The sequence below is a fragment of the Scardinius erythrophthalmus genome, assembly GCF_964197995.2.
Source record: "Scardinius erythrophthalmus genome assembly, chromosome: 2".
NCBI lineage: Eukaryota > Metazoa > Chordata > Actinopteri > Cypriniformes > Leuciscidae > Scardinius > Scardinius erythrophthalmus.
The window spans coordinates 57,784,551-57,795,400 of record NC_138222.1 but is presented as its reverse complement, the minus strand read 5'-3'; the positions used below and the strand labels follow the sequence as shown (position 1 = coordinate 57,795,400).

The 10,850-nt window shown below is 36.3% G+C and overlaps 1 long non-coding RNA gene across 1 annotated transcript; it reads right to left on the bottom strand.

Moving 5' to 3' along the window:
* Positions 1-2,966: 2,966 nt before the first annotated feature.
* Positions 2,967-10,850, bottom strand: LOC308685054. The gene is made up of 5 exons (XR_014029421.1): positions 10,602-10,850; positions 4,330-4,417; positions 3,917-4,009; positions 3,502-3,687; positions 2,967-3,393 (listed from the first exon to the last, which is right to left on the bottom strand). It is a non-coding gene; the product is annotated as an uncharacterized lncRNA (long non-coding RNA).

Genomic DNA, 10,850 nt, shown 5'->3' with positions numbered 1-10,850 from the left:
GGTTTCTGCTGTTGCAACTGTGTTATCAACGCCTGAGTTGTGACTTTTGTGACTGAGTGGGGATTTTTATTCATTACAGTAATAACTCGGACTTTATAGCGTTTGTATCTCACAACTCTGAGGAAAAAGGGTCATTCCTGGTATTCGGTGCCTTTTGGCCAGCATAAAATGTAGAAAATCAAACTCGGTTTTTAAAATAAGTTTTTGTGTAGTCATGATAGGTTGATGAAAAACATTTGAAAAAAATATTCTGGTCTAGCTCGGGTAAATAAATGTAACTATTTATGAAACAAAATAAATGAAATGGAAATCAAAAATGTCCACCCTGTTAGGGACACATGTTTTTACTTTTTAAAGTAGCCTAATACATTATTGATACTACAGTAAATGTTCTCGTCACTGAATTATTATTATGTATAATAATATGATTATTATATGATTTTTTATGATTTTATGATATTATTTTGAAAAAAACTGCTTAACAGGGTGGACAAACTGATAACAGGGTGGACAAGTGATATAAAGAATGGATGGATGGATGATTTCCTGCTCACATACAACCGGTTACAATTTTACTTTCTTTGACCTGGATTTAGATAGGAAACAATATGTAAAACATTACCAACAAACCTTAAATGCACTACTTCTTCAAGTTTAGACATAAATTACTTTCACAATCACTATGTAAACTCTCACTGATATAACAGGATGGACACTCAGTCCTAAAATTAGCCACTGCATCGCTGAGCAAAAAACAGCTAACATAGAGGGTTTATCGAATAATGAACTGCATTGTCTGTAAAACTGTCATTTTAAAATTTGTATTATTTCTACTAACCTTTTTTCATATTTTCCTTAAAAGGGCGGATGTACCGTCAGATTTGAAAGATAAAACTGGTAAAAAAAAAAAAAAAAAAAAAAAAAGACAGTTTAAATAATTGAGGTTGTTTACCCTCCAAAGACGTGATGGCTGCTTTATGATATGATGTCATTTATTTTTTCCAACATTCATTTAAAGGGAAAGTAATCAAAAATAACAGGGTGGAGGGGCAATCTAAAATCCTTGATTAATTGTTAAAATAAATGTAATCATCGTAAATAAATACATACATTAGAGAGAATCATGATATACCCAACAATGTAAAAAAAAATCTAATCAAAATGTATCATGAAAATAGGCTACACAGACCTGAGGACATGGGAAAAGTGTGATATATGACAGTTCAAAACGCTGTAAAATGTTTCAAATATTTTTTTTTAAAACAACTTTAACATTATTAGAGTTCAAATGGTGTTATTTATGACTAAGACAGGTTCGAAATTGATATTGTACAAGATTTTAAGGCATTTTAAGATCATGATCTTTACTGGGAACACAAAAGGAATCTGAAAAACCGAGTCCCATTTTTTTACTTTTTTTAATAAACTCGTAATTTTTACTTTTTTTAAAACTCGCAATTTTTACTTTTTCAGAATTGCAACATAAAGAAAAAAGTTTTGTGAGATAAGTCACAGTTAAAAAAAGGTTAAAAATAAAAAGGTAACTGACTTCTCACAAAACTTTTTAATAAACTCGTAATTTTTACTTTTTTAAAAACTCGCAATTTTTACTTTTTCAGAGTTGCAACATATAAAGAAAAAAGTTTTGTGAGATAAGTCACAGTTACCTTTTTTATTCCGTGACGAAACAAGCTTCCATATTACGCCATTAACGTGAAGTGAATCATTATTTTGTCCTTTATTAATTTTACATGAATGCCATTCTTCTATCCTTGTATCACAGGACGACCCGCACTTGAACACTACTGGCCTGCGCTTGTCAGTCATTGCTAGAATCAACACTAAAATTCCACTAAATTCAACACATTTTCAAATAATTCACTTAATTCAACCCATTTATTCATTCACTCGAACGGTGCATTTTCAACAGCACTTTTGTGGTGTAAACTGTGGTTAAAAAGATACTCTGATCTCCTGAGATATGGACACAACAAACACACACTGCCATTTGTCTCCACACCCCAGAGTGAAAGCTTTGTTTCTCTCCTCTCCTTCCTTCACATTTGTTCCTTCTCTCCCCACTTTCTTTCCTTTACACATCCTCCTCTTCACTCGGTTCTCTTAGAAAGATTATATAAAAATGATTATGTTCTATGTCAATAGAAGTGAATTAGCAGTCATGTTTGGTCTCATTTAAAAGGTCTCAGTGCGACTGGAACAATGGTCTCACTTCCACAGAAGTAAACCAAATGGCAATAAGGGTTAAGAGATACTTTGCTTACTGGGTGTGCACTTTATCCCTATAGTCCTTCATCCAAATGACCTCCTGTTCCTCGACAAGGTGTGAACTCCCTTTGTCTATAACTCTAGTCAATGCAAATTCCTATTGTAAGTTCGTTCCCCACATTGGGGGATGTTTTGTCTTGGTCTGAGGATCTAAAGAAATGTCTCAAGAGCCAGATCAACCCGTAATGCTGAATGTCCTCAAGATACTCAGCATTATTTATCTTTTCAGGTATACATCTTTTACTCTTTATCTCTGAGCATTTGATGTTATGTATTGATTATCTTTAAATTGATTATGTAATTGTCATTATGCATTTACCTGACCATTAATAAATTGTTACATTTGGATTTATGCAGACTTACTACACCTCCAGTAGATTAAGTCCATAACACCACAATTCTACGACCAGGTTAGTAAACGGACTGAAATCCAGCTTAGGTGGAGCAGAGGAGCACACCGACTGAAATATCAGAGATCGACTAACACATCGGCACGATGTATACATAAATGTAGAAGCTAATAATGGGTTTTCCCATTTAGAATAGATTTATGCATTTGGCAGATGCTAGTGTTATAGGAATCCGGATGGGTGTCATTTTAATAAAGAGCTCAAATAATTAATCAAACATTAACCTAAATTTAAGGTTTAACAAACATCTATTGACCTTTTTTTATTTTTGGAGTCAGATGAAACAAAGAGGTAATTAAATTAATTTGCACACTGAAAAGACAGTAACACGCAGTGATCTTTCACCCGCTCCGGAAACTGTTGTTGGACCGACTGGGCGGGGCCTCACTATACTGTTTTTCAACTCGTGGCAAAATCAAATAAAAATGTGTCATTTAAATAAAATTGCTGAACATTTATTTTACAATATAGAAAATATACAATATACAATTGCTGACACTGTTTTAAAGCACATAGCACTTAATAATAATAACAACAAAATAATAAAATGATTGAGCTTAAATAACATTTCATGTAGTGTACTTGTGTATCTGAATGGATATTCCAGGCATGATTTAGACATGAATCAAGTTCACTATGGTTCCTCCTCGTAGTCGACTATAATGGCACACTCTCTCGTTCACATCCAGATGTTCTCCTGAAAATAAATAATGCTAGCAATTATTGATTTGCAGGCTCACTCGTCAAACTAAAGTTTGGTGCATCAGATCAACCTCAAGAAAAAATTGACGAATGCTGTGTTTACCTTCATAAACCAGAGTCATTCTCTCTGGTTTCTTCCCTGCCATGTCACAGATCTCCTTTAGTAAAACTGTGATTTTTTCCTGTGGGAATATGCCCACTTCCGTGATCTTCCCAGCACATCTTACATTGAGGTAGATCTTCTCCACTTTGGCAATCTCATTAGGGTCAGCGAGGAGGATCTGATGAACTGAAACCACAGAGTAAAACAATGATTTGATATAATGACCTTGAGAACACATACATCAAGATCCCAGAAGGATATTGTGCATCATAAAACAGAGGTTAGTTCAAACAGGTTTGAAGGCCTGAAGTCAAAGAAACATGGCATTGGTAATGTGTAATATGGGACATATTTCTAAGTGAAACTCAGTCTGTATTTGATCTATTGGGAACTTCATCCGAGAGTGCAGACAGACCTGAGTGTGAGTTTGCAGGGGATTGTGCGGGACTGTTCCCCTCTTGGACCACCGACACCAATGCTTGAGCAGGTTCTGTGACTGGGACGTCATCTGAAAAGAGAAACTTTTTGATTCAGGATTCTGAAGAAAACCCTATTTTATTTGGAATAACATAAGACTGATTAATTGTGCACAATAAGTCTTTAAACTATAGAATAACACCAGTGGAAGAATGTGAATTATGGGTAAAATTATCTTTTTTATTATATTAATTCTATTAAAAACTAAGCAAAAGCATTTAGATCAAAATGGTTTTAAGAAACAAATTCAGACCAGTGTGTCCAAACCTTTGACTGATTTGACTGTTCTGCACAAACACAACTAACTGAACATAATGAGCTATAAGTGTATGGACTAGATGTGCGGCGTACGTTTGTCTGCACTCTACGATGGCTTCGTCTGATCAGGTGTTGAACTGCTGCTTCCCCACCAGAAGACTGCAGGGCTGATCGCCTCCCACTACAAAGCATAATACAAATCAAAGGTTATTTTAAAGTAATGTAATGTTTGAATGAAAAGTCTATAGTCTTCTGATTTTTCAGTAAGCAATAGGCTTGCACAGAAATGTGAGAATGTGAGAACATGATTTCAGATTTCCACAGAATTGTAGCTTTCTCTAAATTCCCACAACTTCTGCTTAAATAATACTGTTTACACTGTAAAAAAAAGTGAAAATGACTTTGTCATATTAAAGTGGCAGGCTATTAAATAACAGTCCCAAACTAGTTGTTGGTAATAGTTGGTCATTTGGTATGAGCAATCACAAAATATAACTGAAAAAGTGAAAATAAAGCGACATTTTGGGGTTGGGAAAAAAAAAGTTACCATGGTGAATACACATGAACTTTTAATGAAACATAAGTGCTCTGATGATGAATATAATAAACATGCCTGCATACAAATCCTTGGTACTTTTTTGGGAATTTCATGATTGACTAATTGACAACATAAAGCGCTTTGTTTACAATGAAGGGACATACAGCGCGCGCCGCCAGACATGCGCAATTAAAGAGCACAACCTAATAACCCACAGCACAGACTCTTGTTCATTGATTCATGTAGCCTATAATATGAATTGTAGGCTACTGGGGTTAAATGAGCGAAACATCCATGACTGGTGGTCCCCAGCTGATGGTCCGTTTTATGCCCAGAGAGGTGCTCAGAGGAGCACACCTGCACAAAAGGCAGCAATGCCCGGCAGGTCGACCATGATCAGCCTGTATTTCTAGAAGACCTCATCAAACGACTAAATAAACCCAATGTAGCCTAGGCCTACTATATAAATCGATTGCTGGACATCGTAATGTTTTAGGCACATACATCTGATTTAAGATTTAGCATTGTGTTAGTTAGCAACGCTTTTTTTTTTTTTACATTTTTATTCATCGTCTTTCAAAACATGACCTGCGCGAAAGAGAAAATAAAATGAAAGCGTCATTGTACCCAGCACTTCTGAAAATGCACTTCGGAATGCGTCTCTGTCCCCAGCACATTTAGGCTATGGGCTTATTTATAAAAACAATGTTAGTAGGCTAAATGGACTTCCGACACGCAAAGTGAAGCAATCACGTGACTGGAAAGAAAGTGAGGCCAGAGCCCCGCCTACGTTTTTCGTTAATCACGTGTTTTTCTGAAAACAATAGACTGTAAAAAATATGGACAAAGCGTCTGTGACGTCACCCATAGACTTTCTGAAGAACGGGTTTGAAGCCGTTTATGGGGGGTATGGGCGGCGCCATCTTGGGAAATGCTAACCCCGCCCACCTTCTAACGCAGCGCGCGTCACTCAGCTCGCTCTGCTACTCCGGTTATATTTCAGGCAATGAACTATTTTTTTACAGTCTATGGCAACGAAATATGTTATAAAACACCATACTAACTCGTTTCGTTTTCATTTAAAGAAATCTTAAACATTATAGCCACACAAATGTGGTTCAGGCAACGCATATTGATTATATTCAACTGCACATATAAAGTTTGCCTATTTATGAAAAACAAAACAAAATATATCACAAATCTGCCTCTTTTCATTTTAAATATAATATAAAAATATTAAACATTTTATGGTCCAGGCAATATGTGCATTTGTATTAAACAACAGATTTTGCAGTAAACAACATTAACGTTACATATCATCTTCGTTGTATTAAAATGACAAAATTCAACCCAGTGTCTTTTTGTTAAATTTCAGTTTTATCAATGTTAGCCATTATAAAAGTATAAGTAAAAGGTATAAGAAGCTATACAAATAAAGCAAACAATTCAATCAAACATACAAAGTCAGCGCGAGTTTAACCATACATCGGTAACGTAAAGTTAAATAGCTTATAAAGTTATGAAACTTCCCCTCAGCCAAAACGATTGCCCAGGGAAAAAAATATAGATTCACGAGACCAAAAATCGCCCATTAGATATGAATTATATCTCATGTTTAACCACTACAGAGACGCCAGAGTCCGCGGCATTGGCGGCAAACCTTAGAACGTCAAGCCGATGAAAGACCGTTCCAGGCGGGGTACATCGCGCCGAGCGCCCGGTCATCGCTGGATCAACTGGATAAAATTTTCATAAATCTTTAAATAAACCACAGATTTGAGCTTTAAACAACTACATTCTCGCCTGAAAAACTCTTAAAACTACATTTCATGATACAGAAACAGTAGTATTATATATGTCAACTGTATTAAAAAAAATGGCGCTTCTTATGCCTTGTCAGCTGTCAATCAAGCTGTCAATCAAAGTTAACCACGCCCTTATGTCATACATTTTATATCTAAATGGAAGCCCGTTTCCGCCACGTTGAGTAAAAAAAAAAAGATTCTTTAAGTCATAATAATGAGAAAGTTTCTCATAATAATGACTTAATATCTCATAATGAGAAAGTTTCTCATAATAATGAGAAACTTTCTCGTAATAATGACTTAACATCTCAAAATAATGAGAAACTTTCTCGTAATTATGACTTAAACATCTCGTAATAATGAGAAACTTTCTTATAATAATGACTTAACATCTCATAATAATGAGAAACTTTCTCGTAATAATGACTTATTTTCTCGCACTTCTACGCATGCGCAAAGCAGCGAAGCAGAAAGGCGTGCCGCACTAGCGACATCCCCTGGTTAAAGCCGTGTAAATGCATCACAGCAAACTTGGCACGCTTTGCAGTGAATAACATTAATGATAAATGATCAGTATACGAGACGGGCTTCCATAGCTAGATAGTCTTTTATTCATTTGTAATATTCATTTGTATTTTTGTGTAGGCCCTATGAACAAGCAGCAGAAGGGTGATCCATGGATTTCAAATAGACGGAGGAATGATAAGACAGCACACCTTTCCAAATCTGTTTAAGAACACTTATCTGGAAATCTGTGTAAGGGTCCGTTCATACAGAACGCGCTTTTTCATTGCTTTTCTAAGCATATGCGCACTAGACGGACTTATATGCATATGCTCGCTCTTCTGCAGCGTCTCGCGCATGACACGGCGTTCTAAAAACGCGGCGCTCAATTGAAAAGAAGTTCAGCTTTTAAAAACACGTCTCGACCTTGCGTTTCCCCCCATTTCACTGCCCACTTATGTGTAAATGTCCCATAAACATCTTAAAGGTGATTTCTGTATTGATATCTTCCAGATGAACCTGCACATCAAATATCCTAGCATCTGCAAAATACGTGTTATATTAACACACATACCCATATATTTTATGAGGATGTTACACTTAAACTTGACGAATAAATGTAATATTCCAACTTTAATCTGATAGTTTTTTAAATTCATGTAACAATTTCCATCGGTGTGCATCAGCAGGCGTCCTTCGTTACCATGGTAACCGTCCTGCTTCTGCATTCCACTTAGGCCTACTGATGATGTTATTTAATTATACTACAGATTGCACTTAGTAGATCTTAGTAGATTTTAATGAAAACAACTGTTTTGCAGAGCGTGCCAAGTTTGCTGTGATGCATTTACACGACTTTGACCAGCGGATGTCGCTAGTGCGGCACGCCCTTCTGCTCCGCTGCTTTGCGCATGCGCAGAAGTGCGAGAAAATAAGTCATTATTACGAGAAAGTTTCTCATTATTATGAGATGTTAAGTCATTATTTCGAGAAAGTTTCTCATTATTACGAAATGTTAAGTCATTATTACGAGAAAGTTTCTCATTATTACGAGATGTTAAGTCATTATTATGAGAAAGTTTCTCATTATTACGAGATGTTAAGTCATTACGAGAAAGTTTCTCATTATTACGAGATGTTAAGTCATTATTATGAGAAAGTTTCTCATTATTACGAGATGTTAAGTCATTATTATGACAAAGTTTCTCATTATTACGAGATGTTAAGTCATTATGAGAAAGTTTCTCATTATTACGAGAAAGCTTCTCATTATTACAAGAAAGTTTCTCATTATTACGAGATGTTAAGTCATTATTATGAGAAAGTTTCTCATTATTACGAGATGTTAAGTCATTATTATGAGAAAGTTTCTCATTATTACGAGATGTTAAGTCATTATTATGAGAAAGTTTCTCATTATTACGAGATGTTAAGTCATTATTATGAGAAAGTTTCTCATTATTATGAGAAAGTTTCTCATTATTATGACTTAAAGAATCTTTTTTTTTTACTCAATGTGGCGGAAACGGGCTTCCATATAAATACGATCTAAACTAACGAGTTAGAAAAAAATTCACTACCCTCGCCGTTGTCAGGCACTCGGAACCTATCGAAAAATACAATAAAAGTCCATGGGACCAACCTGTAAAGACATGAATTTATGCTGTGAAAACAGACATTTTAACATGAGGGCTATGGACATTTGCTCCCTTTTGGGACCTTCCCCTAGCGGATTTTCGATGTATTGCAGTTTTTCGCACTTCCGGGTAGGCTTCATTTTTCAGATCAGAATGTTGCCGCTTGGCTCCGACACGGATCTTCAGGAGAAATTGCGCTGTATACTCGATACGCGCTTTAAAGCTTCAGTGTCATATGTAACATCACTATGAGAAACACTGTCCTATACTTTATATTATATCAGGCCTATATTATTTATGACTTTTTTCACATTACACACTTAAAAAAAAAAAAGTAATTAAAACTAGCATTTCTAAATGTTACCACCATGACTGTATAAAACAAGGTTACCACTTACTTTTGTAAGTAAAATGTTAATATGTGTAGCTCAGTGGCGGCTGCTGGTCTTTCAAAGAGGGTAAGCTCATTTTCGGCCTACATCATAAAAATTGTCCATTTATAAATACGTAAATTCTGCCCAACGTTCCTTTTCAAGAAAATGCTCTGTGACCCTATATCGTTCCAACTAGGTGTGTTTTCCAGTGACTTGACCAGTGTCCTCTCAATGGCCAGCAGAGTTAGCTATAATTTTATAAATGTAATAATATAATAAAGGTATAAATAATAATATAATAAAGTATAATAATAATAATAATAATAATAATAATAATAATAATATATAGGCTATTTTAATTATTTTCATAATTATTGTTTTAATTATTACTAATAATATTATAAAAATATAATAGGATAAGTAATAATATAATAAAAGGTATAAATGTATAATTTTGTGAAATGTATTATGAAAAATGGCTAGCAATTTCGACAAGCAAATACCAAGAAAGAGGTAGCAGCAGTTTATCTTTTGACTATCACTTAAAAAAATGCGCGATGGGACTGAGCTCCAATAGCTTCAGCAGCAGCGACTTTTTATTTTATCAAATCGCTGTCAATCAAAAGGAGATGCAGCCCCTCCAATCATCACGCGGAAGCCCGGAGTCCGGGCCAGCCCACTCCTCATTCACCCCCAGAGACGCTGAGCGTCCGTGGGCGGGACATAATCGCAGCATTTATCCAATGACCGTCTAGTTTCGAAGCGCTGAAAAAAACTGTTCAGAGCAGCCCCATTGAAGTCAATGGACGCTGGGCTTCAACAGGGAAATGCGCTGTCTGTGACGCTACGGGAATGTATGAGAAGGAGAATGAGTCAGCCGACCTGCTGTATGTAGCGGATTCTAAACGAACTCGTCTTTGAGATTAACTTTTTCTAACGCATTTTTAGTCAATAAAATGTTAACACAATAGTAGGGTACATATTTGACCATTAATTTTTTTGACATTATAGGGGAAGCCGAGCTTCCCTTGCAGTCTAAGGGCCTGTTCACATATCGCGTCTTTTGCGCGCGCAAGTTCGTTATTTCAAATGTAGGCGCGCGAGATGCGCGCTCATAATTGAAGTGACGCGGTCGCGGTGCGACGCGCTCGTTTTTTCCAAGCGCGTCCGCGCCGCATCGAGATAAAAACATCTCAACTTTTCAGAATGCCGCAAGCGCACCGCAGGTCACGTGACAAGAACCAAGCTTTAGCAACGACAGACGCCTCCGGAGCGCAACCTTTACAGTCTATGAGCGCAACCACCAGAGCGCTTTGGAAAAAGGAGAACGCGGCGCGCCTAGCGTTTTCTATGCGTTTTTAGGCGCGATATGTGAACGCCGCCTTAAAGAAATCCCCACTGGTGTAGCTATTCTGATAATGCTCTCAGCTACCACTAAATACTCTCAGCTCTGTTCTAGTTAAAACCAATGCAAAGAATCTTGTTTGAGATTAGAAAGTAGTCTTACCAGACTCTTGAAATAGCTGTAGATGCCCATGTCTTCTTCCACACAATCTCACTGCTGGCGGAAACTCACCAGTATATCTTTGACCGCAACTGACTTTCACTTTCTTTCAGCCCACAGGATTTCCCTATATGATTCCATAGGAAATACCATAGGATTCTGCATAACTTCTTTGCAATTTGTATTATGAATGCAGATTCTACCTTTAAATTAAATGTCTTAAAGCAGTGGTTCTCAACTCCAGTCCTCGGG